This window comes from Lonchura striata, chromosome 17 (assembly GCF_050655825.1).
Source record: "Lonchura striata isolate lonStrDom1 chromosome 17, ASM5065582v1, whole genome shotgun sequence".
NCBI classification, from domain to species: domain Eukaryota; kingdom Metazoa; phylum Chordata; class Aves; order Passeriformes; family Estrildidae; genus Lonchura; species Lonchura striata.
In genome coordinates, this window is record NC_140719.1 from 4665888 (window position 1) to 4690117 (window position 24230).

The 24230-nt window shown below is 48.1% G+C and overlaps 1 long non-coding RNA gene across 1 annotated transcript; it reads right to left on the minus strand.

The window, feature by feature from the left end:
* Positions 1–5144: 5144 nt before the first annotated feature.
* Positions 5145–8439, minus strand: LOC146765857 (uncharacterized). The gene is made up of 2 exons (XR_014958797.1): positions 8099–8439; positions 5145–5831 (listed from the first exon to the last, which is right to left on the minus strand). It is a non-coding gene; the product is annotated as an uncharacterized LOC146765857 (long non-coding RNA).
* Positions 8440–24230: the final 15791 nt, after the last annotated feature.

Here is a 24230-nt window from a genome sequence, read left to right on the forward strand (position 1 = left end):
AGCAAAACAGGCAACTTGTTGCAAAACATTAAACGTGGGACCTTGGCTCTGACTAAGTTGGAGAGATGAAGTTTCTAGGCATGCTGGAAAAAATTATTCAGAGAAAAATGCAGCCCTGTCAGATGTTTGTTCAGAAAAGTGTAATACTAAGAAAAAAGTTTCCTTTCCTTTCCTTTCCTTTCCTTTCCTTTCCTTTCCTTTCCTTTCCTTTCCTTTCCTTTCCTTTCCTTTCCTTTCCTTCCCTTCCCTTCCCTTCCCTTCCCTTCCCTTCCCTTCCCTTCCCTTCCCTTCCCTTCCCTTCCCTTCCCTTCCCTTCCCTTCCCTTCCCTTCCCTTCCCTTCCCTTCCCTTCCCTTCCCTTCCCTTCCCTTCCCTTCCCTTCCCTTCCCTTCCCTTCCCTTCCCTTCCCTTCCCTTCCCTTCCCTTCCCTTCCCTTCCCTTCCCTTCCCTTCCCTTCCCTTCCCTTCCCTTCCCTTCCCTTCCCTTCCCTTTTTTTTTTTTTTTTTAAAAGGAGGAAAGGGTAGATTTTGGTTATTGGTACATGTTGTCCTTTCTTTTTCTTATTTTTTTAACATTTCTTCTAGGCAAGGAGTGCAAAGAACCAGTGCAGCATGGATACACAAAGTGACACACAAGTAGCCAATAGAAGTAAATTTTAAATATATTATTTTAGAACTGCAAATCCTGAAGAAAAAAAAAAAAAAAAAAAAAAAAAAAAGAAAAAATCTCTTTAAGGAGAGAACTACTTTCATCTCCTTGTAGCCACTTGCTGCTCAACTGCATCCATTTGCCATAAATAGAGAATTTTTGCTGTCAAGTACCAGGAGATTGTGGTAAGGGGCTGTCCTTGGGCTATGAAGGGGATTTAGAGACCCCCACTGCTGCTGCCCCAGCCCTGAGCAACGTGGTTCCTTCTCTCACTTTGCTGAGGATCCAGCTGAACTGGGGATCAGGACACATTTTAGGTGCATCCAGATTTTCCCTGACCTAGCACACGCCATTGAGCAGCTAAGTGAATGTTCTCCAGGGCTTAGAGCTGGAAAGCAAAGGTGAGGAGACACAGGTTGACACCCCTGCTTTGCTACTGTCAGGCAAGCCCTGAGACAGGAGAAAACAGAGGTCCAGCAGCTCTGTATACATAATTTGGTCCTATTTTGCCTTACTTTTTAGCTTGACAAAGTTCTGCTAACAACTCTGTGCTGAGCAGCACACTGAGGTGTTCCCAAGTCCTCCTGTACACCATGATCAAGGGGAAGGTTCTGCAAACCACTGCCTGCAAATGGGCACATTCAGCTTCCATTTAGTCTGGGTCCTTCGCGGTGTAAATGTAAATCTCTGTTCTCATTTTGGGGAGAAAAGGATTCCACCTGCTTTTTCCTTCCAAAGAATTGAGCTAAAGGCAGAAGTTCGCTGTTTGAAAACCATCAATCATATTTTCAAAGGGGAATGTGTTAATCCTGCTTTACAAGTGAGGTAACAGGTTTCTATTATCCCCCCCTTTTACAGCACGAATGTAAATGGCATGAACAGAGTTCTGAGAGTTTCACTTGCTGAAAAAATATTCTAGGAGCACTTACAGAAGTTTGTCTAACTTGCAAATTTGGAGATGCTTTAAATCTGAACAAACTGGGGATTTTCAAGCCAATTGCATAGCCCGTAACCCAGATTGCTATTTCTAAATGAGGCCTATTTTTAATATCTTTTCTTATGCTTCATGGATCCAGCCTTTCCTCGGGGATGCCAGCGCCTGCCTGACCGTCGATTTCAGTAGCACTGGGGCCAAGAAAGCAGAAAAAACTGCCTTTCCCAGCAAAAACTCCGGATGGAAATGGAAATCGTCTTACAAGTGAAAATGCATTGCACTGACAAGACCCATCTGGGCAGGGTGAGATGGGGGACCTGACGGGTTGTCAGGAAGCACCAGCTCCATTCTCACCTCAGCTGCTGAGTGTGCATCTTGGGGGCAAATCCCTTCTTTTATCCCCAATTTCTTTTTTTTGTTGTTGTTGTGTTTTGTGGGGTTTTTTTTTAATCCTCTCTCACACACAGGAATGCAAGGAAAATAATTAGCTGCTGGATAAAAATGGATAAAAAGAGATACAGAGGGCTGTGGAAATTATATCTGTACAGGTCCCAAGCGTGGGGGTTTCCACACAGAAAGCAGAAACATTCTCAGCAGGAGCTGGGAGCTTCTCCACGACTGAGAGGCAGCAGTGGGCTGCTCCCGGGTGGAGCAGCCTCTAGGAGAAGGCAGAGCATATGTTGTGTGTCATGCAAACCAGGAACCTTGGCTGTGCCTCTCTATGCCTTATGCCTCTCTCTGCCCACATTCAGGCCTCATTTTCACCTGAATGGATTTTTTAGCTGGAGCTTTGAGAGATTAAATTTATTTCTTAGTCCCAAGCAGAGCAGTTCAGCCCCAGGGCTATTTTCTTCTTCATGACAATACCCCAAATGGGATTGAGGCAAGCCCAGGATTTTGTGCCTCTGTGGAGAGCTTTTTGAAGACATTTTGCTGGAAAGTGCTTAAAGTATCTGTATGATCTAAGTTTAAAATGGATGGTGAAGGGCAAAAAAAAAAAAAAAAGTAATTCTCATTTAAAGGGTCACAGATGAAGCATTCTTTGACTTTCAATCCTGTGAGCTGTATTTCTGGACACCCAGAACTAATGCACCTTTTATTGGCTGGTATAGATGAGGAGGTTATTACAAAGATACCAATAGCAGCTTTCTGAAGTGGTTTTCAATTGGCCCTATTACTAAAGGCATGTACATACAGCAGGGATCATTAAAATGCACTATGTATTTACAATACAGAGAGCAATTTGTGTTTGTAATGCCTGTATGTTGAAAATCCTGCTGCTTGCAATCAGAGGAGAAAGTCACTGGTAGAGCTCTGATGTAATCAGTGGTTTATATTTCACCCTGCCAGGGTCACATCAGCATCAATAACTCTGCTGAAGGAGTGAGAAAGATTTTTTTTTTATTATGATTGTGAAGTAAATGGAACAAAATTAATTTTATTTCCAAGCTGCAGTGTACAAATGCTGCTCCCCAGCCACATGGTACCTGACTGTAGTTGGTGACCACAGGGCTCCAGCTGTGCTTTTGCCAGACACAGGAGACAGGCTGGGTCAGCAATTCCAAGAAACACCTCCAGAGAGAGGAGGGGGTGCACTGAGTGCCCTTTGCAACTCGGTTCTTGTTCCTGGGTGAAGGGCGAGCCCACGGCCCCTCGCTGTGCTCAGAGATGCGGGAGATGCTGCTTCCTGACACAGCATCAAAACAGGAGCTTCCTGACCACTTCCAGAGAAGTGCCCTGAGGGGACACTCTGCCAGCTTTACCCTCCCTGCCCCAGCAGCCAGGAGAGGCTGAATTTTCTCCTCCCTCCTCAGGTACAAGTAGTTGGTTGCTGCCTTTTACAGGAGAGCTGTGTGCTGGGAGCCAGCACTGGACTGGGCTCAGCCCTCAGGAGGGCGGGCAGGGGGAACAGGGAGCTGCATCATCTGCAGAGCCAGGAAAAGCTGTTCAGCGTTTTGGGCTGAGGTGCAGACTGAACAGCTGTGTTAAAACCAGCAGCTCACTCAGCCAGGGAAGGCTGTGCTCAGGTGCCCACGGCCATGGCATTTCCTAGATGTCCTCCCCTCCTGCACTGCCTGCCTCTTTAGAGCTCCCTGGGGCTCACTGGGGGCTCAGCCAGACATTGCCTGTGTGTGGTAGCAGCAGAGTCTTAGGCATGTCCAGGACCAAAGCCACCCTGGAAAAGGACTTTGCACACCCTGAGGATGGAGCCAGGCCTGTTACAATCCTCCTCCCAAACAGCCCCACTGCCAGGCACGGCCAGCCTGGCTGCCAACAACCCTTACAGAGGAAGGCAAAACCCAAGGAAAAGTGGAAAGCAACCTGTTGCTTGAGCCAAAGTCCAAGGAATGCGGCTGTCCCACCCCCTCCTTCAGAACCCCATAACCACTCCATCACTGCCTGCCCTCTGACACAACTTCATGAGCAGCAACAGCCTCCAGTGTGGCTCCTCTCCTTGCCAAGATGAAAGAAACCTTCAATGCATGTAACTCTTGCACTCTGCTTAATTAATCAGTTTTTGCATTACAAGTGAAACTTCTTTGATGCATGAAATATTAAGGAGCAGCACAGGGAGGGGAAGGAGGGGGGTGGTATTGGCTTTCACTGCCTGAGAGATGGATGGGCTGAGAGAGCCAGGGGCTGAACTGCAGGCAGCACATCTGCAGCAGGACAGCCTGCCCAGCTAGAGAGAGGTGCCAGCCAGCAAAGACATTCCCTGCACTCCTTGCCTCTCAAGCAGATGGTTTTTGGGTTTTTGCTCCATGTTCAGGCCTTACATGCTCATCAAGGTTTGCTCACACAGGCATAGGAAGGGGACAGTGCCTGATTAAACTTTCATGAAAAATAATCTCTGGCTGATTCATTGTTTTTTTTGGTTTTTTTTTAATCTCATGATGGCTGCAAGAAAGTGAAGTGAAATGAGTCTTGGGTGAAAAGAAACAGCTCCGTTCTGGAAAAGCCAGACAGGCTTTTAGTCAGATGAGGCTCTCCCAAAGGATGTGTGAGTAGTTATCTGTGTTATGGGCTTGGAAGTGCCATTTCCACGCTGAGCTCTAAAGGAGGGAAGGCAGAAATCCACACACATCAGTGTGGATATTCCTGCAGCCCTTCCTCATGCACAGCAGGGATTCAGTGCCACGGTATCAGGTGTGTTTGGCACCAGAGAGCCACTCTGCTCTTAGACAAAATCCCAAACCTCTTTTTTCTCCCAAACCATCACATTTGATCAAAGTCCTCTGGCAACTCTGCAAAGGAGCCCAAAGCATAGCCCTGAGTCTTTGCTTTCCACCCTGCTCCTTCCCAGCTGACTCATTCAGGAGCTGTGTTGGCTTCTGAAAAATAATCCATCAGTTCAAACCTGCTTGTACTGAACCATCAGCCCTCCAGAGCATCACCATGGCCTGGCTGCTGAGCCAAGCAGGCAGGTAACACATTCCCCATAAACAAATGGCAATGGTGGGCCTGCATTAGCTGCATAAAGGGTAATAAATGAATAAATCGGTTAATTATGCCCACCACAGAGTTTAATTAGACCATCTTTGTTCACTCTGCTTCAGCCAGAATCTCAATTATAAATCTTTATTTTCAAGGTTTCACAGCTTGGACATAAAAATTTGCTCTGGGCTTAAACATGACACACAAGGTCTTCTGTTCAGGGACTGCTCCAGTTTTTTTAACCAATCTTTCTTAAAAAGGTCAGGTTGGAAGACCAGATGGCTTGAGGGGAAGGTAATGAAGATGCAGGGCTTTTCTGAAAGAGATGGCTGGATGAAATTGTGGGCAGCTTAACAGAGCTGAGGCATTATTAAAGGCTGCTAGGTGAAACCGCACTCGACTCTCCCTGATCCCAAAGAGGAGTCTTGGTGCAAAATGCGACTGGGGCTCCTGCTCAGTGGCATCCCCACTCCCCAGCAGCAGAGATCAAGGGCTGCAGGGGCTGGGGAGAGGGACCCTGGGCCCCCGGGGCAGGGCCAGGCAGGGGGAGCTCACACACCTGGCTCCTGCACAGGGAATGTGCTCCAGGCTCTCAGGTGTGTGCGTGCTGCTTCCCCCCCAGGAATCGCTCCTCTGCCTCCTCCTCCTCCAAGGAGGCCAGCTGGGTGACCTGCAGGAGCTGGAAAAACACAAGGCAGATGAGAAATGATTCCACTTTTTAAATTGTTACGATTCTGAAGGTAATTTAGGACCCACCTTTTGCTTTCTGGAGTTGACGGTATTGAAATCCAGTACTCAGTCTGGTTAAATGTGCTCTGAAATATTCGGATCATTTTAAAATGTCAATAGTGTTACAGGAAAAACAGAAAACTTGTTTACCAGCAGCAGAAGCATCTACAGTCTCAGGTCACATCTTCATCCAATCCCAGGCATGCTATTCCACATTCCCCCATTGAGTTAATTAGTTGATTTGCTTTCCATGCCCTATGCCAAGCCCCCACCTCCCTCTGAGGGAAAACAGGGATTGTCAGCAGAGCCCAGCTCAACAGCCAGCCCTGAGAAGATTTTTCCAGGCAGTCCCATTGGTCATCCAGACCACTGGTCAGCCCATCTTTTGGCTCAATATGTATATTTTAGGAGCACTGCACGTGTCTGTTCCTTTACTACCATGACAACCCTGGCACATGAGAATTTTGACAATCTTTTCTCCACATGCCTGCCCCTAATTCCCCAACAGTGCTGTTCTGCACATCCTACCTGTCCTAAATACTCATGGGGTAAGCTAGAACAGATCTTGGGTAAGCCAGACCCCAGGACTGCTGATTATGTCTTTAACCAGCTGGTCACAATGGCTTATTGTCTGGTTAGTTCACAGAATCACAGAATCACAGAATCACAGATCACAGAATCACAGAATAATGAGGTTGGAAGAGACCTCTAAGATCATCAAGTCCAACCCATGCCCTAACACCACAACTAGACCATAGCACCAAGTGCCAACTCCAGTCTTTTTTTAAACATATCCAGAGATGGTGATTCCACCACCTCCCTAGGAAGACAATTCCAGTATTTTATTATTCTTTTGGTGAAAAGTTTTTTCCTAATATCCTAATACCTAAACCTTCTCTGATGTAGCTTGAGACTTTGAAGGGTTAAATTCACCATAGAATTTAACCCTTTGGAAACACTGGCTGCCTGACTCCTGCTCAGGAGGCTTTGATGTATGGCACGAATTACCGGTAATAAAGAAAAAGATATATGGGATGGATTAATCAAATCATAAATTTCTTAAATCTCTGTGGCACTCCATAAATCAAATTTGGCTGGATGTTACTGGCCTTTTCTCAATGTATAACAAGAAGTAGAGATGACCTGTACATACAGAGCAGGTTTTTTTTTGGTGGCAAATTGGGAAACTCTGGTTAAATGATTAAAGAGAGTGAACAGCTTTTCTATAAGGAGCATGTTTATGTATGTCAAGCTTGACTATTGAAAATGCATGCACTTTTTGGAAGGTAAAAATGTGTATATTCCCACACTAAGAGTTAAATCTGACATAGAACAGCTACTGGATGAGGCTAAACACGGCACAGCTTGGATTAGATTAACTTTGATGAGGCAGAGACAAGCACTGATGACTATCCTAGTCAGACCTTCCTACCATTCTCATTTTTTGGGGTTTTGCCCCATTTTTTGTGCACAGCATCTGGAAACCCTAAAACAGAACATACTTCTAGGGGCCCAGTAATCAGCATCCCTTCCCTGCTGAGGTTCAGATGGATCCCAAAAAGGTCCTGCTCCATCTGGGCTGATGCACAAGAGATACACAACTAAGAGCAGCAGAACATCAGCCTAACCCCTCTGTTATTTCCAGTAAAAACTATCACTTGGAATCACCCCTTCAGACTGAGCCCTGGCCCAGCTCAGCCTGACCCTTGTTTCTAGCCCTTTTAGAGGCACAATTCCCTGCTCCTGTGCCCATCATCCCTCTGCTGGTTTTATCTGTGGGGCTCCCTCCAACCCTCCCACGAGCCTGCCTAACACCAATCCTCCTCTTAGGATCTTTGCTGTCCTCCTCAAAACTGGATTCATGATCTTGCCATCAGGCAGGCTCCCTGGCCTTTGGACTTCTCAGATGTCTGGGTGTGAGGTGTTCACAAAACAGGAGTGATTATGTGCTCGGGGTGAGCTGCCCCACAGCCCAAACACCAATACGTGTTTACCAGAGGGAACAGCAGGCTTCAGAAGTTTCATTTCTTTTTGGCTGTCCACAGACATGAAACAAGGAGATTAAACACCAGGAATAAGCACCTATAAATAAAACTGACTATTTAAATCCACCAAAGCCAGGGCATTCGTTATGAAATCTCCTGCTCCTCTCCAACACCAGCACAGCAGTGCTTCTGATTTTGTTTACAGCTGCACAGGACAACAGAGCATCAGCCTTCACTTTGAACCTGGCTGCTGCTCTGCCAGGCTGTGGGGAGCCCTTAGTCACAAATTATCAAAGCCCTGCCTTGACCAAGGGACTGCAGCTGTGGATTAATTTTCCCCTTCCCCAAAGGAAAATGAAAGCACTCACCGAACAAGCCCACCTACTTAAAAACCTCTGACAAAGCTGAGCCTAAGTGGGAGAGGGTTAGAAAGCAGCCCGGAGATGCTCTTTATCGGGAGCCAGGAGCGGGGGATGCAGCAGGAATGCTCGGGCTGCGCCTGGCAGCGGATGCCCTCTGTTGGCATCTCTCAGAAACATGATCGGGCGCACGGGCTGGCAGCTCGCATCCCTGCAACCAGCCCGCTGCTTTGGCTGTGCCGGGAGGTTCCAGGGATGTGAGCTGCGTTTGAGAGCAGCAAACAAAGAGCAGCGCCTGCCCTGGGCACGCACCGAGCCACCGGCGCTGCCCCGGAGCGCCCCGGGGGATTTCGCGCACCCCGCTCGGTGCAGCGGGGCAAGAACCAGCTCGGAGCTGGAGCTGCCCAGCCTTCCCACAGCCTGCTCCGGCTGGCGGCTGTAGGAGATGCTGATCCAGCCCTCCCGGCTGGGAGCAGGGCACCGGCCGCCGGAGCAGCCGATCTCCGCAGGGATCGGCGCTGGCAGCAGCTCCGGGACGAGCAGCGGAGCCGCAGCGGAGCAGGGCGGGGAGGGAGGCAGTGAGGCACGGGCAGGGCATCGCAGCCTGCAGAAACAGAGTTTGCAGGAGATATTTTCTCCTCTCTAGCCCTTAAATCACATGTATTAAAAAACAAACAAACAAACAAACAAAGAAAAACAACTCCAAACATTCAGCATCGCCTCTCCTGGCTCTTGCTGCTGCCCCACAGGACAGCAGGCTGGGAAACTGCTGTGCTGTGATGGAGCTTTCCCCTGCCCCACACACCCCCAAAGCAAGGCTGATGCCTCCTGGCAGAAAATGAGCACAGCAGGAGGAGCCTGGACAAGCAGACACTTCTAGGAAGAACCTCTGGCCCCAGAATAATGGAATATCCTGACTTGGGAGACACAAGAATCATCACATCCAAGTCCTGGACACCCCAACAATCCCACCCTGTGCCTAAGCATTGTCCAAATACTCCTGGAGCCCTCTCAGGCTTGGGGCTGTGACCATTCCCTGGAATAAACCAGCTCAACGCTTCTAGAGGTCACCGTGACACATCTTGAAGGACACATCCTTCCTTGGAGAAAGGCTGGGCATGAGAAGGTGACCTGGAGGGCTCAGTTCCAGTGTGCATCATTACCCTGGGACAAAGAGCCCTCCTGGGGACTCCAGCCTGCCCAGGCCTTGTTCATGGGTTACAATACTGCTGATTTTGTCTTACCTGCCCACCCAGCCCTGCTGGTGGTCAATAAACAGCCAGGCAAATGGCACTTCTGGCCCCAATACCAGGTGCCTCAAGGGCTGCTGCTCCCTCAGGGCCAGGAGCTGAGGAGCTGCTGGCATTCCCAGCCCATCCCAGTATAGCTGAGCAGGGCCAGCCACAGAGACCCTGCAGCACTGGGGAGGTTTGTAGGGACAGGCAGATCCAACGTCCATCCATGAGGCCACTGGGTGGGACACAGGGGAGCAGCATAGCCATGACAAGTGCAGCCCTGGGGAGGTTCAAGTACTCAGACTGGGGTTAAATGTCACCTGTGAAGGTGCCTGGGGTGGGGCTGATCTGGCTGTGAGAGCCCATTACTGTCACCACTGCAGAGGCCACACGTGTGTCACAGGCAGATGGTGGCTGTCATTCAGGCTCTGCTGAGAAAGATCAGTCATTCCCAAGGATTGTTCTCCCAACACAGCATGGCCAGGCTTTGGAAGGGTCAGCTGTGGCTTTGCAGAGCCCTGGGGCTCTGGGCAGCACTGCCCTGGGAATTGGGGGTTCCCACCAATGTGATAAGGTGTTTAAGCTGTAGGTGTTGAATATCCCCTGCTCCCAGGAGAAGGAGAGGGAACCTTTCAGGCTGGGACTAGAGGTGATGTCTCCAGTGGCTGGGCTTTGCCTTAGACATGGCTAAAACCTAAAACAAGAGGCACAGTGTCAGAACCCAGGCCTGGTTCAGGGGCTCCATGTGCTGGAAAAGTCTCTCCTCCAACCCGAGCTTCCAAAGAAAGGCTCAGCAGTCAGGCAGAGGCACACACACACCCTGACATCCTCTCTGACTCCCGACTGCTTCTTCTCTCTCTGCCCAGGGCTGCTGCTGTCTTTTATATGGTACATTACGTGTGACATGGTTACAGTTTTTCCCAATGCCTATTACCTATATTAAATGGGGATTTTCTACTCTAAACCAATCTGTGAGTGTCAACATCACCAAGAACATGGAGGTAAGGAAGAAGAAAGAGGAGGAACAGGACCGGCCAAAAATCCCTCCATCTTAAAACTTCTGACCCCCATGTACAAAGTAAAAAACCCCTGTATAGGTGTTAAAACCCCCCTGTACAGCACTCAAAAATTCTTCCCTCTACTTTGTGACTACTTCTACTCTAATATCTAAACTTTTGTGACTTCTCTTTCTTCCTGCAAGGTTGGTAAATCATTCCATGGTTCAAACCCAAAATCACAGCTGTTTCCAGCTGCCTGCCAGGGTCTCAAATGCTTCTGACCTGGGCCTGGATCCTCCAGAAATATCTGAGGGACATTTTGAGCTCCAACAGCACAGCGAGGGCATCATCACTAAGTTTGCCTTTCATGGCAGTACAAAGTTGTGATGCTACCATTCACCCCATCCTTAACAGCTGTCTTTAAAATAAAGACAATAAAAGCCAAACACAACAATTTTAGTGAATGATTTGTGGCTATTTTATTGCCAAGGAAAGCAAAAGCAAACTCTGAACCACAGGAAATCATAAACAATAAATTATCATTATTCCAGTTACAGTCTCCACTGTACTTCTCTCTGAGGACACTTTGTAACAGAGATTATATATGGTAAGAGTGGATTTACCCTTGGAGGGGATCTAAGTACCTCTTTCCTAAAATGAGTTGTAATCTTGTTTTAATGGTAGATAAAAAACAAGGCACAGACATGGCTTGTCTATTAGTAAGCAGGAGGAAACCTGCAAATCCTATTTTGGTATTTTAAGGATAACCTAAATAGCTGATAATCAGGAACATGAATAATCTTAAGTAAAACCTGTGAATACAGTGCAAATACTTAAGTCACTTATTCAAAAGAAATAATATCAAGATGGACTTTAAGAAAGGCACATCAAACAAAATAACAATGCTTATATCTGAATAAAATCACTGTCTTGCTCTGTGACTGAAGTTTGGGCAGTGTCTCAATTGCAAAAAAAAAAAAAAATTCTAACCAATTTGATGTTTATTGGATAAATTCTCACAATTATGAGTTGCAAAAGTATCTGATATCTCCTTAAAAGTGAAACATGGGATGGTTTGGGTTGGAAGGGATCTGAAAGATCTCTCATCCCACCCCCTGCCATGGGCAGGGACACTTTCCTCTATCCCTGGGTGCTCCAAGCCCCATCCAGCCTGGCCTTGGGCACTGCCAGGGATCCAGGGGCAGCCACAGCTGCTCTGGGAAATGCTCCGAGATTTTTAAAAGTTTTTAAAAATTTATTCAGTCAATTTTTCTGAGTAATTCTTCCAGTTTCACCAGAGTTTAATAGTGACTGAAATTCTATTTCCAATAAGCCCAGACAACCTCCCTTTTATGTATAGAAACCTCCCAGCTCTCCAAATAGATTTTAATTTAGTTAATTCTTAAAAAGTGCCTTGAAACTTGAACAGCCATTAAAGAAATTATTGTCCTTTTTTTTTTCTTAACAACGTTTACAAAGGTGCTTCTTGACAGAGGGCTAATTCCCCAATTAACATAAACCTTCTTTTGATATCAGCTCCTGGCTGCAGCAGCACCTGACCTTGCTGTGAGCACCTGGAGCATCTCCCCAGCCACAAACCCAGAGCAGGGGGAGGAGGTGCTGGGAATGTCTCTCACAGATGCACAGCACTCCTCATTTCCAAAATTTAAGGAATCACCCAAGCTTTACAGCAACAAGAGGGAACACGAGCTGAGCAGGAGTAACAAACTCCTTCCACAGCCTGATTTCCTGCCCTTGGTTTGGTTTGCTTTGAAGTCTTGAATGTGTTCATAGGCAAAGTTAATTTCAGTTAGAATAATATATGTCACACTTCTTTTGACTGAATTTAAGTATATATGTTTCCCAAACTGAAAAAAAAGCCTGATTTTTTTATCATATGGCTCTGATAACACATTTTCCTAATTTTTCTGGAAGTGTGGAAGGGGGTTTTTTTGTGGGTTTTTTGTGGGGTTTTTTTGTGGTTTTTTTTGTTTTTGTTTTTGTTTTTTTTTTAATTATTTTTCAATAAAACTCACATCTCTTCTAAATTACTGTCCTGTATGTTGGTTTGTTGCTTTTTTTTTCCTCTTGTTAGTTGTTGTGCATTGACCAAATGGTTTCTGGCTTTACAATCTGTCACCAGCGCTACATTTACAGCTTGCAATTAAGAGATTCAATTAAATATTTTGCACAAAGATGCATGTTCCAATAACCAAACCTTATATATTTTCCAAAATATATATATAAAAGATAAAAGTATTGAAAAGTAAACCAAGATTGAAGTTAGGAAAATGGCCTATAGGCCTGGATAAATATTCAGAGTGTTTCCTAGCCACGAATGTTATCTCTTTTGATACTGAGGTTGCCCTTGGGTGACAGAAGGCAGAATCTTTCCTGGATTTCCATAAATGAGACTGAAAGCCTTCTTTGGCAAAGCTGGGCTGACATTCACGGCAAGCATCCCGGATATTTTTAAAATGGCATGTTTTTGATGACTTAGCATATGTTAGCATGGCATACATTAGCAGTGCTCCAAGGCATTTCCTTCCTCCGAGCAGATATCATCCCCTGAATTGCTGTAGGAACCCCCGTGCTCTCCTCTTTCCCTTACAGAGCTTCTGAGTCACACCAGAGGTTTCTCCTGGTCCCCACCATGCCCCCAGCTGTGCTCAAGGTGTGCCTGATGCTCACCCACCTTGAGGTGTGAGAGGAGCAGGTCCCCAGCGCCACGAAGCCTCTGTGCTTGTGCCACCAGCCCCGAGTGGATTTCACACCCATGGTGGGTTTGGTGGCCGAGTGCCAGCAGCTGGGACCAAGATTTAAGGACAGGGCAATCTGGAGGTGCCAAGTGGCACCAGGAGGTGCTTCCCAGGAGCAGCAAAGCTGGCATGTCCAGCACAACCCCAGGTTGGGGGAAGGAGGGTGGCACGCTGCCCTGGAGCCCCTGGGCAGAGCAGATGCCAAGCAAGCTGGGCTCCTGCCCGTGGCCTGGCATGGCAGCAGGGCTTGGCAGCCTCCCAGGGACACAGACAATGGGGGCTGAGTGTCTGCACACCATTTCCCACTCCCCTGGCATGCAGCATCCTCCTCTGCCTGCATCTTGGAAGCAGCAGGGGCTGCGGAGCAGGGGAAGGCTGCGCCCTGTCTCTGCTGCTCCCCTTGGCTGCTGCCCATCTCCCAGCAGCTCCTGTGTGCTCCTGCTCTTCATTAAACAGTGATCCCGCAAAGGAAAGCCCAGTTATCTCCTGCAGAAACACAGCAGGGAGGTTCTCCGGGCTGGACCTGCTCTATGCACCCGAAGGTTTCTCTGTTCAGACTCTGGGGGTCCATTTGGGATGACCCCACAGTATTTTCCCTGCTGTCTGCTGCTCTCTGGTGGAGATGCTGCTTCCAGGCTTGCTGCCAGACTGGTGAATGCCTTCTCCTACACCTCCTCCTGACCCAGAAAACCAGGTGCTGGAGGATGTCATTCCTTAGAAATAAAAAACAAGACCCCTAAAACCAGCAGATTAACCCAAAGTTTTTCCTTCTCTGCTCAAATCTCCCTCGGCTGCTGCAGAGCAGCCAGCAGCAGCTGGCATGCTGGCAGGGGTGAGGAGTCACATCCCAGCCCAGAAGGTTGTCACTCTGTCACCTCCCAGGTGACCATGGCTCTGGCACTTCCCCCTCCTGCCAGGCCTGCAAAAGCTGCAGGAGCCGTTTAACCAAAGGAAAAAAAATAAAATTAAACATTTTCCCAGTCTGTTCGCAGTGCAGCAGTGGATGCTGGGGCCACATAGGGCAGTTTCCAGTGATGCAGAGCCTGGGTACATCCTAAGCTTTATTTGCACCCACCCACCCATCCTCAGAGAAGTCTTCAGCCTCTTCTCCCAGGTCTCCCCTGAGCTGCCCTTCCCACCCCTGCCTTAGGCTAAAACCTTTAGTCCAAACCCCAGGCATAAAAGAAATTGCTTTGAATTTCTCCCCCCAAAACTGGCTCTATAAACAAGCTTTTCATTACCCCAAAATCTTCCACTTTCCTTCCTTTCCGGACTGTTTTTTTTTTTTTTCCCTTGTGAATAATTGCTTCCAATTCTCATCATTCCTGTTGCTTCCCCCTGATTTCTCTGCCATTCTCCCACTCCCATGTGGTAACTCCTGCAGCCATGGAGCTCTGCTGTGGCATCCCCAGTCCCTGGGATGAATGATGTCTCCTGCATCATCTGCCCTCTTACACAGCCTGGGATGATGTTTGTCATTTTTGTACCAGCTCAGTATCACTGAGATTTTCACTTAGAGGAACAAAAGAAACCTTAGATCTTTTCCTGCTCACCTGTGCACTCCATCAGCCCAGGGCACATTCCTCTCTGTCTGTCCCAGCTGAATCCCAACCTATTATTTTTCCAGTCCATTTCTTCAGTTTGTCACAGAAGTGGTTAAAGAAGGGTGTCCTTGGAAAATCCATGGTCTCCAAGATTGTTGTCCTTCCAGATAACTGCAAATAATTTATTTATATATATTTTGTCAGGATTTTTCTTGAACTGAAGATAAACTGGTGGGTCTATAATTCCCCATATTCCGAATACTTTATAAAAGGCATTTTTTGTCTCCTTTCACTCTTCTGTGCATCCAGGGAAAATCACTGATTACTCTGAGATTCTGCAAGTATCCATGGCTTAAATTCACCAGGTTTGGAATAATCTTCCCAGGAAGTTTTTGTTCTTTTCCTCTGTCAGCCAGCAGCTGGCTTATCACCAGGAACAGAAGGGATTATATCCCTTGTAAACATTTTATCCCCTTATCTATGGATGTCCATTATCTGCCCATCACTCTGGAGCCCTTGTCCTCTGTGGGGTTTTTGTAGCACCAAGTTCCACAGGTCAGACTCTTCCTCACACCCAAATTTCTGTGCAGAGCCAGAAGGATGAGTGGCATCAGGCACAAGTAGCAATAAGGGAATTTTGACTAAGTATGAGGAAAAGTTTTCCCAGGGGTGGTTGAACGGAACTTGGATGAAGTTCTCACCCTGGAAGTGTTCAAGACCAGGATGGATGCAGCTTTGGACAGCCTGGCCCAGTGGAAGGTGTCCCTGCCCATGGTGGGGGTTGGAAATAGATGATCTTCCAGGTGCCTTCCAGCCCAAACAATTCTAGGAGTCTACAACAGGGGTGTTTGAATAGATCTTGGATAAATCTCTGACTTTGGAAGTGTTCTTGGCTCAGATGGGCCAGGTCTGAGCAGCCTGACCCATGTTAGAGCTGCTTTGGGCAGGACTCGGCCCCTTCAGAGGCTCCTTCAGTCCGTGGTTTTGCAGTGCAGCATTTTCCTTCCTCCAGCAGTGGTTGAAGCTCCTGCTACATCCCCCCTTTTTGGTTTAAACACATCCCTGCTGGCAAGGCTAAACCACCTTATCTGGGTGGAGATGTGCTTTGGGAAGGTTTGCTGGGGGTCTGTCACTTGAGGTGACCCCAAGATTATAAAAAGTCTTTTTCTCCCAGTTCACACAGCCAAAGAAGGAGTCAGAATGCACAGGGTCAGCTTCTCAAGGTTGTTTATTTTCTCTTATCTCTAACACGCTTTCCCAAGGAGCTGGGTCTGTCCAGCAGGTCAGTCTGTGGCAGACTCCCACCCCTTGGGCTGGTGTCACCATTTTACACTAAAAACTGCCTTTGCTATGTTTACAATAACATGCCAATATCTATAATTTATGTTGGACAGTGTGTCCCTACCTTAAACCAACAGAAAAGTGTCACCATCACACCGAGACATGGAGGGCAAGAAGAAGGAGAAGGTCAGGACACTCCCAAATCCCTACATCTTGTCCCCTTGAACCCCTTATTTTAAAACCCTAAAATTCTGCTTTTTCACCCTGTGTTAATTCAACTACCACACTACTCAAACCCTTGTGACTTGTAATTCCTCATACAACCTTTTCCACGGGCTAAAATGGAAGCCACAGGTGTTTTTGACTTTATTCCAAGGTGTCCAAGCCCCCTGCCAGGGTCTCAAGAGAGCCAGGGCAGCCAGAGGGGTGTCCTGGGTTCCCACAGGTTTGGGGATTGAGGAGTTGATAAAAAAGGGGAGGGGATTAGGAGAAAGTAAGAGACAAATGAAAAATCTCATTTTATTGAAAATTCCAGTATGACTGTCACTGCTGGGAAGGGATCTTAGACACCAGAGCTACTTTCCCCTGAAGTGAAGCCCTTCAGCTTTCTCAACAATAGGAGATCAAAACCCAAATAAGAAGCAATTTTTAGGTATCTGAATATCTTAATGGGAAAGTCTCCAGGAATTGCTCATCTACTTTTATCTGCAATTACACATTAACATTGCAGACCAGAATATTTTCCAGATGTAAATAGTACTAGGTCTTGTCATCCAGCTTTGCTATCACAGCCCCCCATTTTATTTTTTTTCCCCCTTATCAGCATCACTGGGGACCTGATGAGGAACACAAGGGAGAGAAATGCTCAGGAAGGGCTGTGAAGGGAGATAATAAGAAGATCTTTGCACTCCTGTGTGCTTGCCTGGCCTCATATTGACAGAGCCTCCAAGATGCTCCCAGATAGCCTCGCTGCAGGTCACAGCTCCCTGAGATTTATTCCAGTGCCATGGAAAAGTGAGGAAGGTGAAGGCAGAGCAGGGGAGGACTGAAAACGTAGCTGCGGGTAAAGTGATTATAAAAAGAATTTCTTTTTTAATGCAAAAACCTCTAGCCTGACAAAGGCTCCATCTCTGGGAGAGGTTTTTCACCATCCAGTCCCCCACCCCTTCACATCAGAGCACTGCAAAATGTACTTGGAAGAGCAGCGAGTTCGTTTTAACCGATAGCATTCAGTGCTTTTTACTGTGCTATTCATCCACATGACAAAGCTGAGAGGGGAGCCCATACTTCTTCCTGACTTTTTATTGCTTTTCAGCCCAGTGGGAACCAGCAGACATGAAAAAAAAAGTGGTTTAACCGCAAAATATGTTTAAGCTCTTTTCTTTTTCTCTTTTGGCATGTCAGGGAAAAGGAGGAGGGGGAGTGAATAGAAGTGGCAGAATAGCCAGGAACTAACAGTCGTGAAATGAAACCAAAATCCTAATGCTTGTGAGCCTGATCCCACATATAAAAGGTGAGGCTTGAAGCTGAGGATTGGTGACAGCCTTCAAATGTTGGGATCACCATGTTATAGAATCCCAGCATGGTTTGGGCTTGGAGGGATTTTAAAATCCCATCTCATCCCACCCCTGCCATGACAGGGACACCTCCCACTGCCCCAGGCAGCTCCAAACCCCATCCAGCCTGGTCTTGGGCACTGCCAGGAATCCAGGGGCAGCCACAGCTGCTCTGGGCACCCTGTGCCTCCCCACCCTCCCAGGGAAGGATTTCTTCCTAATATCTAATCTAAATCTGCACAATGTCAGTGGGAAGCCATTTGCTTATGTCCTGTCATTATAGTGCCTGATAAAGGCTAACTCAATGTGACTTTTTCTCTCAGTTCCAAGTAGTTTTTTAATGTATATTTAAACATTTAATGTTTTCTAAATTAGAGGAAAAAACCCTCTGCTTAGCAGAGCTGTTGCTTATGTATATCACACCAGGAAAGTCGAAGAAGTAAAACAATATTTACATGATCCCAGATATTCCCTTTATTTGAAACTAAACCCTCATATTAACTCAAAATACAAACATTTCATTAATTCATTGAAAAAAAACCAAAAAAACTTTTATATTTTAAGAAATAATAAAAAAAAAAGAAAGAGTAAAACCTGCCTTTGATTTGGGAAATACTTTTTGTGAAGAACAAGGAGGTTTTCAGCAGTTCCCCATCAGAACAACATCAAAAGTCGTGCCTGGCTGTGCAGTAGCCCCACCTGCCACCAGCCCCAGTCCCCAGCTTTAATGGGGAGCAGGGAGCACCAAAATCTGCCCCCCCAGGAGAGGAGCAGAGGCTTTCCCAACACGCAGCAGCCCCCGGCTCCAAGCAACACAACTCCCCACCAGCTCCACGCTCTGCTCCAAAGTCTTTTAAGAGTTTCTTTTTCTCATAACCCCTCCTGATGAAGTGATTCTCTCCAGCTGAGCCCAGCCTGGCTTCAATCGGGCTTGTTCAGGCAAACATATTAACTCCTTCCCTGCCGAGAGCCTCTGCAGGGCATCCTGGGGTGCAGGGCAGGGTTTGGAGCGTGCTGGGCTCTGTGCTGCCTTTGCTGGGGTGGAAGAGGAGCCTTGGCACTGAAGTCACTTTGAATAATTGAAAGGGCTGTTTTGGGGAAAGATGGGTTATTTCTGTGAGATCACTTTTTAATAGTAAACTGTGCCTTGGACAGGAAAGTTGGGAGAACTCAGCCAGTGTCTGCAGCTGAGAGGGAATTATTGATTTGTTTTTTACAAACAGTCATCAAAAGCATTTGTTTCTTGTTAAGGCACTGTCGTGTTTGTGGAGTGGGGGCTGTGGTCAGTGCCAGGCACAGACAGGGCTGCTCTGTTTTCCACTTCAGAACTGCATCAGATATCACCCCTGAGCCCCTTGTGAAGGGGAAGGCTGCTCTGCTTCTAAGTGATGCTGAGTTGCCAGGCCCCCAGCTGACAGCAGTGTCCTCCTCCCCACTGGCCAGTTTGGATGGCAGGTGCCCCTGCCCATGGCAGTGAGGTTGGAACTAGATGATCTTCAAGGTCGCTTCCAACCCAAACCATTCCATGATTCCCTGATTTTGTAATTGCTGAAATCTGGTTCAATATATGAGAGATGAGATCATCCTGGGGTACTTTTCTTTCTGTGAAAAGCAATTAGAAATATCAACCCTCCCTTCCTCCCGTTGAAGAACAAGAGTAAATTGTTCAGAGATGATCTATTTGGGCTCAGAAATCTGCTCAGGAACTTTTTTCCTAATGTCTTTTTCCCGACCAGGCAGCGCTCTCCCAGCCTGCCTCCTAATGACCAGCATTAGTTTGCATTAGATGGATTTGTGATGATTTCTTTCTGTCTGGCTGCTAAGCCTGCGAGCAATTCCAGTGAAGCTCTGCTCCCTGTGCCCCAGCTGGCAAAAGCAGCTCCCCTGTTTCAGTTTGCTGCTCTGCCTCCCTCTCACCCCACGGGGGATGGATCTGCCTGGATTTTGGAGTCCCTGGGTGCTCACAGCCACCCTCCAGGGCTCAGTGCCTCCCAGCCCCAGTCATCCCAGCAGTTTGCTCGTGGATGCAGGATGGGGATGCCCAGGAAAGGGCTGGGGAGAAAAGGTTGGTGCTCAAGTGCTGCTTTGCAGGAGCAGAAAGGAGGAGGTGGTGTGGCTCCCCTCTGGTGTGCTGCAAGGAAGTGGAGCCCAAGACACAGAATAATGGAATTGTTTAGATTGGAAAAGCTCTCAAAGATCACCGAGTCCAACCATTAACCCAGCACTGCCAGAGCCACCATTATCCATGTCCCCAAGTGTCACACCTACACAGCTTTTAAATCTCTGAAGATGATGACTCCACAGGTGCCCTGGGCAACCTGTGCCAGTGCTTGACAATATTTTCAGTGAAGAAATGTTTCCTCAAATCCAATTTAAACCTTCCCTGGTGCAACCTGAGGAGATTTCATTTTATATGGCTTGGTACTTGGGAGAGAAGCCTGACCCTGACTTGGCTCCAATCTCCTGCCAGGAACTTGTAGAGAGCATCAGCCCAGGAGAGCTGGGCTGGCCACCCCTGGGGGATGCAGGGAGGATGGAGGGGTGGGACCAGAGCGTGACCCTGAGGTGGGAGCTGAGGGTCCCCACCCTCAATGTCTCCTCTCACACCCTGTTGGTGTTGTCACCAGGATTAAGGTTTTTGGGAATGTGGCAGGTTATGCTGAGGTCTGTCCGTTCTCCCTGCCAGCACAAGGTCACAGTGCCCTCACAGGGTGAGAGGAGCTGGAGCTTTAGCTTTAGAGATTGAAAATATATGAAATAAGGTGAATCAGAACCTCCTTCTGCCCTCTGTGGCCTAAGCTCTCACCTAGGGGGAAGTTATTTAGGAGGAGGAGGGGGGATTCTTTTGGGATGCTAAAACCAGAGAGAACTACACTGGGAGGCAGGGGAGGTGGGAAATGCACCTTTATCATATTTACCCAGTGACTGGCTCACATTTAGACACTGCCTGCTCTCTCCTGAACACATGAGCTACCAGGAGACAGCATCAAGGTTCATCTTGACCATCCACCGAGGTACCCTGTCACCAGGGGATCTTAAAACATGTCAGGTTATGCATATTTCAAACCACCCTGTCTTTTCTGGCAGCAGAGACAAGGCTGGAGGGCCTGGGAGAGAAATGGCAGTGGGTTTGTGTCCTTCTCAGTGATTCTTTGAAAACATTTGGTTTCTGCACCCTTGAGGTGACACTTGGCTGCTGTCAGATATGTCTGATGGCCGAGGACAGCGTGGATGGCTGTAAAGAGGTGTCACATCAGAGCAGCAGTGATTCTTCTCTCTTCTCATTGCCCCTCCTCATCCTTGGCACTGGGCTAATGACACCACCAGGTACCCTGCCACAGGGAATTGAGCTTCTTGTTTTTTCTGTGAAAATGAATGAGAAGTGCCTGCTGGGTCACATAAAACTGTCAAAAGAACAGCCGGGGCTTCCTGCGAGAGGGATAATAGTTAAGAAAGCTGAAATTCTGAGAAAAAGGGATTATGAATCACCAGTAATATTTACAGTGCAAATCCCCATTCCCCATATTTCCACTTGATTCTTTCTCCTTTCCAGGGCAATTATTTCCAGGAACACACAGCAGAGCCCCATGGCAGGTAAATAAACCAAACCCAAAGTGTCTGACAGAGCTCACGGACACCTTGCACCGCTGGCCCTGCCACAATGCTCCAAACAAGGGGAGTAAGAGCAAACAACATGTCCCTTGGAGGGTGGCAGGGTGTCCCCTCAGCTGTGCAGTGAAGCTGCTGGTGGCTTAGCAAAGCATCCTGCACCAAATCAGGTGGGGCTGTGAAGCTGGCAGAACATCTGGGCTGCTGTGCTCAAGCACCACCAAGTTCTAAATCATATTTAGGCTTTCTATGCCAGAGTTACGAGTCCTCAGATGGTGAACAGACCTTCTGGGGCTGTCCCACCTGGGGTTAAAATGTGGCTGAGCACTTGCAGCCAGGCACGTGCAGCCTAAAGCAAAGCACTCTCCTTTAGGATGCTCATCAGCACTTCTTCCCTGGAGGTGGCCAAAGACAGGGTTGGGCAGGTGCCAAGGGAGAGCAGCACATCCCTGGATGAGAGGGGACTGTGAAGTGGGACAGGGAATATGCAAAGAAGCAGAAGGAGCAAATGGTGGTTTGTGCTGGGCAGGTGCCAGTTGAAAATGTAAGAGCAGATCAAACACAGGCGGGTTAATGAGCACACCATTCCCAGGCCTCCCAGAGCGGGGAGAGCAGGGACAGGCTGGACGGCAGGCACTGAGTGATATTCTGTAATTAGCTGGCAAATAGAATATGATCTTTAGTGTAATTGCTCGGAATAATGTCTCTCAGCCCGATCCGTGCATTACGCACCGAGCGCTGCATCCCAGCTGCCACAGCAACTTTGCTTCCCTTTGTTTCCCCTCGCCTGTAATTTCCAATCACATCGTGCCCAAATTTGGTTGCATCATCACCGAGCGTTGGTTGCCAGGGCAACCCCACAAAGCCATTACAGGCATGAGATGAATACCTTACCCCCTTTGAGGACAGGTTATCTGGCCATCCCATTGTGACCCCCAACTTGGATTCCTTTGTCCCTTTTAAAGCAGATGTAAGACCAGGTGAGAGGCTCATCCCTGACTTCCACGGGAGCAGGAGCAATGTAGGGAACTGTCACTCAAATGCTGGACAAAAAGACCTGAACAAATGGAGCAACTCAATATTAGAAGTGGGGCTACCAGCCAAGCCACGCTGCTGCTGAAAGCACAGAGCTGGAGCGATGATGGCTGGACAAATCCCAGACCTCACCATGGCCATTCCCTTCCATAAACACAGGGAAAGCTGTGGTCTGTGTGGGATTTCTGCAGCCAAGGGGAGCATGTGTGCGTCTGGACAGGGCATGGCACACATGGCCTGTCACACATGGCCTGTCACAGCTCCGCTGGCCAGAGGAGCAGCAATGGTGACTTCAGGCTAGGTTGAATGTGACTCTGACCAAGCTGCTCTAGTTGAAATGTGGAAGGGGGTTGGACAAGATGGCTTTTGGAGGTCTCTTCCAACCTACACCAGTCCAGATTCTATGATTTTGTGTCATGGAAGAGGCTTCAAGAGGAGCCACCAGAGCATGCAGCTGGTGCTGGCACGGTGTGTGAGTGCTGGGCAGCAGAGCCACCTCCAGCTCCATCTGTCCCATCTCCTTTGCCACCGACCCCTGCGTCAGGGAGTTTCCCCTGGACGTGCACATCAGTGCATGCAGCATTCCAACTTTGCTCTGGGTGCACAGGGGAGCCTCTGGGCAGTGGAATCTGTGGCTGGGAGGTCTGCAGGGCCAGAGTGAGAGACCTGGTGTGGCCCCTCATAAGTCATAAGGAGGTGGCAGGGCTCGGCATCACCCCCAGCCCCGACATTTCACGCCCTTTCTCTCCCAGCAGAGGATGAAGCACTCCTCATCATCGCTCCTGCTCTCCACCCCAGCCCTGGCTGTGTCCAGCACCATCCTTGCAGCAGAGCCAGCTTTTCCCTTTTCCACACCAGCACCTCGCTGAACCTGGAGCCAGGACGGGTGTGCTCCCAGCCCCCAACAGAGCAAGGCAGAGAGATGGAAGATATTGTTTTTCAGGTGGAATAGCTTCCAAAACGCTACATTTGCAGTCAAAGTGCTGTTTGGAATGCATATGAACCACTGCCTGCAGCAATCAGAAACAAAGCCATTAAAGTTTAGATAGCAGTGTTTTTATTTTTAACCAAATGAGTCAGTCTCCCCTCCAGCTCTGAGCAGGAGAGGGGGAGAAAGTTGGGCAGGGAGAGTTCAGAAACCCTTAACCCCACTGGGACCCTGCTGCAGGGAAGGTTCAAACAGTCTGCTCTGTTTAATTTTGCCCAGAAAAAAAAGTATTTAAGATGAATTCTTGATGGCACCTTGCCAGGGTGGAAATTTAGTTAGTTTCCCTGGATTATAATTTAAAAAATAGTTTCAGGACACCTAATAGATCTCTCTTCCCTCTGCACATCCTGAAGGCCTCATGTTGCCTTTCCTTCTCCTGCATGCTAGGCTGGGGAGGTGAGGACCAATGTGTTTCCCAGTCCGGAAGGTGGGTTTGGGATACTGCAGCCTTCCCTTTGAGCTTCCCTGTAAGAACATGCTGAGGGAACAGGATGGCAAGAGAGCCATGCTGTGTGTCTGTGCTGTCTGTGTGAGGTGGGTGCACTCCCTGCCAGACCAAGGCCAGGCTGCAGCTCCCTCCTGAGCACGTCCAGCACCAGGCACCAACTGCATTTCAACAAGATCATGGTCCTGGCTGCTCCTCCAGCAGTTTCCCTCTCCATCCCAGCCTGTTTCCAAGGTTCCTATCCCTGTAGCATCTCTAAGAAGATGTATCCAGGTGTTAAAAAATGCCTGTGCTCCTGCTGTCATCCTGAGCTGCTGCAGGAGGCTCAGCCCTGCAGCCCCAGACACCTCAGCACATCCTTAATTTAAACCTCAGACCCTTGTGCTGAATTGGGCAGTGAGTGCTCAGCCACTTGCAGCAGAAAAATGCCAAACCCATGAAAAACTACAAAATTACATTCCTGCCTCTATTTACTGTTTTTCCATGCCATATGAAAATTTATGTAAATACACAAATGAGAAAGAAGCCCTGGAGCTCTGGTGAGTTTGCCAACGAGCCACCAGTGCTCCAAATATTGGCCATTGTTGATGCTTTAGGAGATCAGAAGGAGAGAAATGGATTCTGGCTCCAAGAGTTGTCCAGAGACACGGTTTCTTTCCTTTTTCTCCAACATGATACCTGCTGTTCTCCT